Source organism: Hippopotamus amphibius, chromosome 16, assembly GCF_030028045.1.
Source record: "Hippopotamus amphibius kiboko isolate mHipAmp2 chromosome 16, mHipAmp2.hap2, whole genome shotgun sequence".
Taxonomy (NCBI): Eukaryota; Metazoa; Chordata; class Mammalia; order Artiodactyla; family Hippopotamidae; genus Hippopotamus; species Hippopotamus amphibius.
Genome location: NC_080201.1, coordinates 56,888,795 through 56,895,461, shown reverse-complemented (window position 1 = coordinate 56,895,461; position 6,667 = coordinate 56,888,795).

Genomic DNA, 6,667 nt, shown 5'->3' with positions numbered 1-6,667 from the left:
GTGCACTGGTCTCCGTGCGTTTGTTCGGCACGTGTTTGACGAGGGCCCGCTTCAGGCCAGGCTCTGTGTCGGGAGCTGGGCTCGCCCGGAAGAATGGAGGGAGGGGACGTCGAGGGTTGGCGATCCAAGGTTAGACCCAGAAACAGGCCTGACGTGGGGTCGGAGTATAGATTTCAGAGGAGAGAAGGGATGTTGGGCCCTACAGGAAGGCTGAAGTTAAACCTGCGCAGGAAAGACTGTAGAACGGAGGGGAGAGGTCTGCAGGGTGAGACCTCCGCAAGCGAACTGTGGTTAGACCCCACTGGAAAGCTCTGGATCTGCGGTCAGGGCTCAGTGAGAAGATAAGGACACCGAGCCTCCGAGGAAAGGATGCGGGTGGAAAAGATGGTTGTGGGGAAGCCACGGTCAAATTGTAACAGAGGGTCTGAGGTCAGACCCCCTGTGAATAATGCTGGAGTTGGACCCTGGTGAAAATTACGATGGTTTGACCCTGCGCCAAGGGCCAAGTCGACCCCCAGCAGAAACTGATTGAGTTTAGATCCCCACTGGGGAGTCCTGAGATGAGCCCCGGGCGGGTAGGACCCAGGCTATACCGTGCTGGGAAGGACTAGGGGGCGGGAGATAAGGCCAATTTCCCTGCCCCATGGCTGTAGGGATTGCCCCTCCTGTGGCCACTTCCACGGCACCATCGAGGCCTACATGACAGGCACCAGTAGAGGACAGGGTGACAGAAGAAATCTGGCCGGGAATAGAGTCCAGGTCAGGAGGGTTGGGGAGCAATGTCTGACCGGGGTTCAGGCCGGTCGGGGTGGCGGGGGAGGGGCACATGCTTCCTCCCAGGGACAGGGTTTGGCTGGGACTCCTGCTTCCTAGTGGAGAGGGGCAGGCAGCGAGGTCATTCTGGCCGTCTGCCGGCTGCCATGGAAGTCCACCCGTCAGTCTGCCCATCTGCACCGAGGAGGAGGACCAAGCTCCGGTGCCCCACAGTGGGTCTTCAGGAGGCTGGAGCCTAGCCATTCTTGGCCATCCCTGTCTTCACCTCCAGGAACCTAAGTCTGAGCGTGGGAAATTGCAGGGAGCGGGAGCTGGGGCGCCTTCCTCCTCTCCTGGCAGCGCGCCCGAGGCTGTCCAGCCAGACGGACCACTGGCAACAGCGGGGGCTCACTCCTGCCACCCGTCTGCAGAGGCAGAGTGCTCCGTCACCTCCGGGCCCAGGCAGGAGTGGGACCCTAGGGTGGCATTTGGGGCGTTTAACTAGTGATGTTGTGAGTCTGTGAAGTATGTGCACGTGTGTGTATGTGTGTGTGTGTGTGCGCGCGCGCGCGCGCGCGTGCTCACTGTTTCAGGACTCGTGAGTTTGTGTTTCCAGCGCCCGCCAGGTCATCTGCAGCTCGCTCCCTGACTCGCCAGCATCTCAGTCTGGGACAGCATGTAGTGTAGCAGTTAAGGGTAGAACCTGAAGCCACACTTCACCACTCTGTGCCTCAGTTTCCCCATCTGTAAAATGGGCCTAGTAGCATTTACCTCACAGGGCTTTTAGGAGCGCTGTCAAAAATGTTACAGCCGTGCCCGGTACATCCCTGGTGAGTGGTAAAGGCTGGAAGCAACCGTGTGTGGATGGCAACTGCTATTATTATTACTGGGTGCCTTTGTGGTTGTTTCTGGCTGGCTTTGTGAGGTTGTGTCTGCAGGCATAGCGTGAGTTTGGATATGACTCTGGCTAAACATATTCTTGCCCTCCCCCTCCCCGCCCCCCTCCCAGTTCTGGGAGCTTGTGACTATTTGTAGCTGTTTTGCCTCTTTGGCCCTTGTATGGATCAGAGACTGTATGTGGGGGGTGGGCAGTGTGGAGGATGCTTCGGAATGACCACCACAGCCCCCCAACACACACACGCACACACACACACACCCCTTCCGCCGCTGTCCCTAGCCTGTGGTGCTGAACCCAGAGGGTGGGTGGGCGGCTTGGGCTGCCTCATCTTCGCCCCCTTTCCCTCCCCCCGCCCCTCCTCTCTCCAGGCCCCTCCCCGCCTCCCGCGCCTGCCTCCCCTCTCCCCGCCTCCTCCTCCTCCCCTCTCCCTCCGGCTCCTCCTCCTCCCTCCCTGCGCTCTCCCCCGGCCCTCCTCCTCCTTCTCTAGCCGACTCCCCCTCCCCCGTGTCCCTCCCCCCTCCTCCTCTCCTCTCCTCCCTCTATCCCCTCTCCCTCCCCTCCTCCCTAGCTCTCCCTCTCAGTCTCCAGCTCCTCTCTCTCTCCCTCTCTCCCTCTCTCCCTGTCTCCCTCTCTCCCTCTCTGTCGGGCGGAGTCGCCCACCACTGCCAATCCAGGGCTGAGGGAACCTGCTCTAGGCTGTAGCTGCAGGTAAGAGACCCCCAGTTAGAGGGGGCTTGGGGGAAGGATGGTGTTACCCCCGGTGGGTGGAGGAGGGCACTTGAGGAGCCAGGAGCCGCTTCTCCCTGAGCTCCGTTATGGGGGGTGGGGGGCTGCATAGCCCCGGGCGCGGGTACCAGAGCCCCGACCCGGAGTGAGGGGCGCCACCAGCCGTCAACACCCTCAGCCCCTCTTGCGCTTCAGGAAGCATGGCGGGCTGGGGAGGGGGTGCCTCCTGGGCACTGAGGGGTGAGAGCAGCCCACCCCGTCTGGGGCAGCCCCCGCTCCGTCCCCCGCCTTCTCAGCCTCCGCCCCCACCTTCCTGTGTCTGTGTCTCCACATCTCTCGGGTCTCTGTCCTGCGGGGTCTGGCCACCTCTCTGAGTCCCTTTCCCCGTGTCCCTCAGTCTCACTCTTGTCTCTGTCTCTCTCGTGCCTGGGTCTGTTCCGGCTTTCTATCTCTCAGTCCTTCGCTCCTCTCTGCTTTCCTCTTTCGCCATCTCTGTGTGTTTCCCTCTGTCTCTGTCTCTTTCCACGGTCTCAGCTTTCCCGTGTCTCTGTCTCTCCATCTCCGTGCGTGTCTTCCTCTCTCTCCCCTGCTTCTCATCTCCATCTCTGTCTCTAGGCACCTGGTCTCTGTTTCTCTTCCTCTCCCTGGTTAACTCTGCCTCCTACACACCTTTGTCTCCGCCCCTGGCAAGGGGAGACCTGGAGGAAGACGATCCCCCCCTGCCGCCACCGCGGCAGAGTGGGCTCCCCCAGGAGGCATGGAGTCCCCCGAACTCCTCTCCCTTCCTCAGCCGAGCTCCCCCCATCCTCCTCGCTGGCATCCGCCCATCTCTCTCCTGAGGACGGAGCTCCTCTGCTCTTCCCTGCCTTATTTCTGGCATCCTGAAGCCAGTCCTTCTTGCAGTCTAACCTGTGCCCTTTGTAGCAGAGACTGAACCAGTCCTGTCTGCAATCTGACTTCTCATTCCTTTTCTTATTGACTGGACCAGTCTCTCCTGCAGTCTAACTTCCATACCTCTTTTGCCATTTATCCATTTGTTGACTCATTCATTCTTTTGACAATTACTGAGCACCTTTCCTGCTCCAGGCACAGCTCTAGGTACCAGATTGGGCCAGGCCAGTCCTTCCTGCAGTCTTGCCTCTACCCCTCTCATAGTGTACCAGCCCTAGACCCGTCTCCCAGTGGGGCTGGAGCTCAAAAGCTTCTCCACACCCTTTGGGGACTCTGAGAGGGCCCTTCCGAGTCTATGGGTCCCTGGCTGATACATCCTCTTTTTTCCTGTTGGGAAGGGGGGTCTCAGAGAAGGCAGGCGAGATGAGAGGTGTGGGGCTGAGCCTGTAGCCCATGCTGTGAGGGGATGAGGTCCCCAAGTGCCCACGTGGGGCTCCAGGTGGGTTAAAACAAGCACCAGGTTAGGAGTCCCACACCGTGAGTTCCATCTCTGCTCTGCCCCTGACTTGAAATTGCATGACTTGGCCAAGCTCTGTGCCCCTCCGAACCTCAGTTTACTGATCAGCGTATCATAGCCTGAACACGAGACTGTGTGCGTCTGTGTGTGATCCCCAGGCTGGGACATTGTGTGCTGGTAGGAGAACCTGGCTCACCCTGGGGCAGTAAGCGTGCGTGTTTAGCAAATCGTGTCCCCACTGTGGGCAGACAGCGGGCACCCCCTGCCCCACCCTGAGTGCAGTCAGGAAACACCACCCCCCTTACCAGTATGAGGGACTTGAAGGAGGGGTGTCCCAGCTGGCGTGCCAGACTGGCCGCCCTACCCCGCTCAAGCTTGCAGTCCTACCCTACAGATGAGGTCTCCGAGGGCCCGAGAGGTGGGTGAAGTAGAACTGGGGCGCTCACCACTGACCCAGCTGGCCACCAACCCATGAGGGAGGGGAGAGATGGCCCCAGGAGACGATGCCCGCCATCTGCCCTCCAGAGGCTCACCCTGGCCTCCACCTGATCCTTTTGCCCCTGGATTCTAAACCCAGATTAGGTTTCAGGGCCGCTGGTGGAATGAGAGAGGCAGAGACAGGAACCTCAAACAGAGGGAACCCAGCTGTCCCCAGTGACAGAGCTCAGACCTCTTGGTGGTTCATCTCACAAATATTTATCTAGTGCTTTCTCTCCCTGACCTCTCTTTCCCTAAGGCCTCAGGGAGAGGAAACCAGGTCTTACAGGAAAAGGCGTTGAACCAGGCTGCCTTGCCCAGCACCCGGCAAGGAGGGCAGGCCTGCCATCAGCTCATTCTGGTCTCCCTTGAGGACCAAGATGGGAAGGACAGGTGGTTGGACTTGAGGGAGGACTTCCCAGGCCAGGGCCCTTCCCTGAGAGGAGTGAGATGCTATAGATGAATTCTTGACTCCCAGGTGGCCCTCGTTTCTCCTGAAAGCTGGTGGGGCGGGGCGGGGCGGTGGGGGGGGGGTGGCAGGGAGGGAGGGAGAAGAGAGCGTGAGTCTTTGTTTTGGATCCTGGTGGGTTTGTAATTATGCCTAAGTCGTTGCTAATTAGGGGGCTGCTAATTAGACGTATCATTAGGGGCCTTGCCGAGGGGGCTAATTGTGTGGTGGCCCTTTAAGAATCACCCCTCTCCCCCGCCCCCCGCCCCCCCCCACACACACACACTCACTACACTCCTTCTCAGGGAAGTTCTGCCAACATTCTGCCTCCCTCCCCCGGAGGAGCTGGCTCCCAATCCGTGATGACTGGGTGTGCGTTGGGGCAGGCTGTGGGTTAGACTCTGAGAACTTTTCAAACAGAAATGGAAGTTTCTGGGAGAACAGAGGCTGGTAGCCAGGAGAGGGGTCAGGGAAGGTGGAGGCCCTGAGGATCCCTCCCTTCCTCTCTCAGTCCCATTTTATAGGCTATGGGGTTACCATGGCAACACAAGGGTGGGGCAGGGGAGCTGGAAGTCAGGACCACTCTTGGAGAGAGAAACTGGGAGCCGCAGAATGGGTGCTGGGGGACGTAGGGCAAGTTATTTAGCTTCTCTGAGCCTTGATCCTCTCATCTGTGAGATGGCTGGGGACGCCCCAAAGTGGGATGGTGTCATTTCGAACAGAGTAGTAAGGGAAGGTGACATCTGAGTGGAAAGCTGAAGGAAAGGAGGGAGTGGATATGTGGGGAAGAGTGTCCCAGGAAGGGAGGCACAGCAGGTGCAAAGGCCCTGAGGCAAGAACTTGTCTGAGGAACAGCAAGGAGGTAGTGTGGTTGGGGCCAAATGAGGGAGGGGGAGAGGGAGAGAGATGAGGCCAGAGAGGGAATGAGGGGGCCACATTATGTGAGACCTTATGAACCAGGGAGGGGACTTAAGTGTTCTGAGTGACACCGGAGCCATGGATTTGCATTTTTAAAGGAGACCTAGACACAGAAATAGCCACTCAAACCCAGGACCAGAGGCAGGAAGAGAAGTATTGACACCACACCCTCAAATGGGGGCAAAAAGCCCAACCTGGGGCCTCATATGTCACAGCTTCTAAGGAACCCTGCATCTCTCAGAGACCCAGGGATACTGGAGAGAGACACGTGCCAGCATCTCAGGGAAGGATGTGAGTGAGAGACCCTCCAGCAGCCCCTCCCCAGCCCCACCTGAGACAGACAGACAAACACCCCAGCACCTGCCACAGCCCAAACCCCAAGCAGGAGCCGTCCGAGCACCAAGTTGGAAACCATAGGAATCACCAAATGAGTTGAGGGCCCCCAGCCCCCTGCCTCACCCACTAACTTATTCAGTCTGTGTCCTTTGGTGCCTCTCTTCCCTCTTGCACGCTATGTCTGTGAGATACATCTGCGTTGTTGGCTGTACCAGTTGCCCTCTCCCTTTTCAGTGCTGTATAATATTCCACTGTGTTCTTCTCCATGTTCTTGCTGATAGGCGTCCAGGTTGTTTCAAGATGGGAGCTGTTATAAATGAAGCTGCTGTGAACCTTTGTGTGTGTGTCTTTTGGCAAACACATGACTTATTTCTCTCGGGTACATACCTGGGAGCAGAATTGCTGAGTCCTAGGATGCTTGATGTTCGGCTGTAGTTTCCTGCGGTGGTTTGATTCCCAGCAGCAGGGCACCATGTCTTTATCTTTCTGTGTCTTTCTCTCTTGGTCTCTGCCGGGTGCACTGTGTCTCTTTGTGTCCCTGTCTCTTTGAATCTCTGTCTCTCTTTGGCTCCCCCAGTCTCTCACCTCCCTCTGCTAGTCCTCATCTCCTCCCCCATTCTCCATCCCCAACAAGCCTTGACTCCTGAACCACAGGGAGGGGCTTGCTCCCCTCACCCAGACTTCCTCCTCCCCCACAGGACCC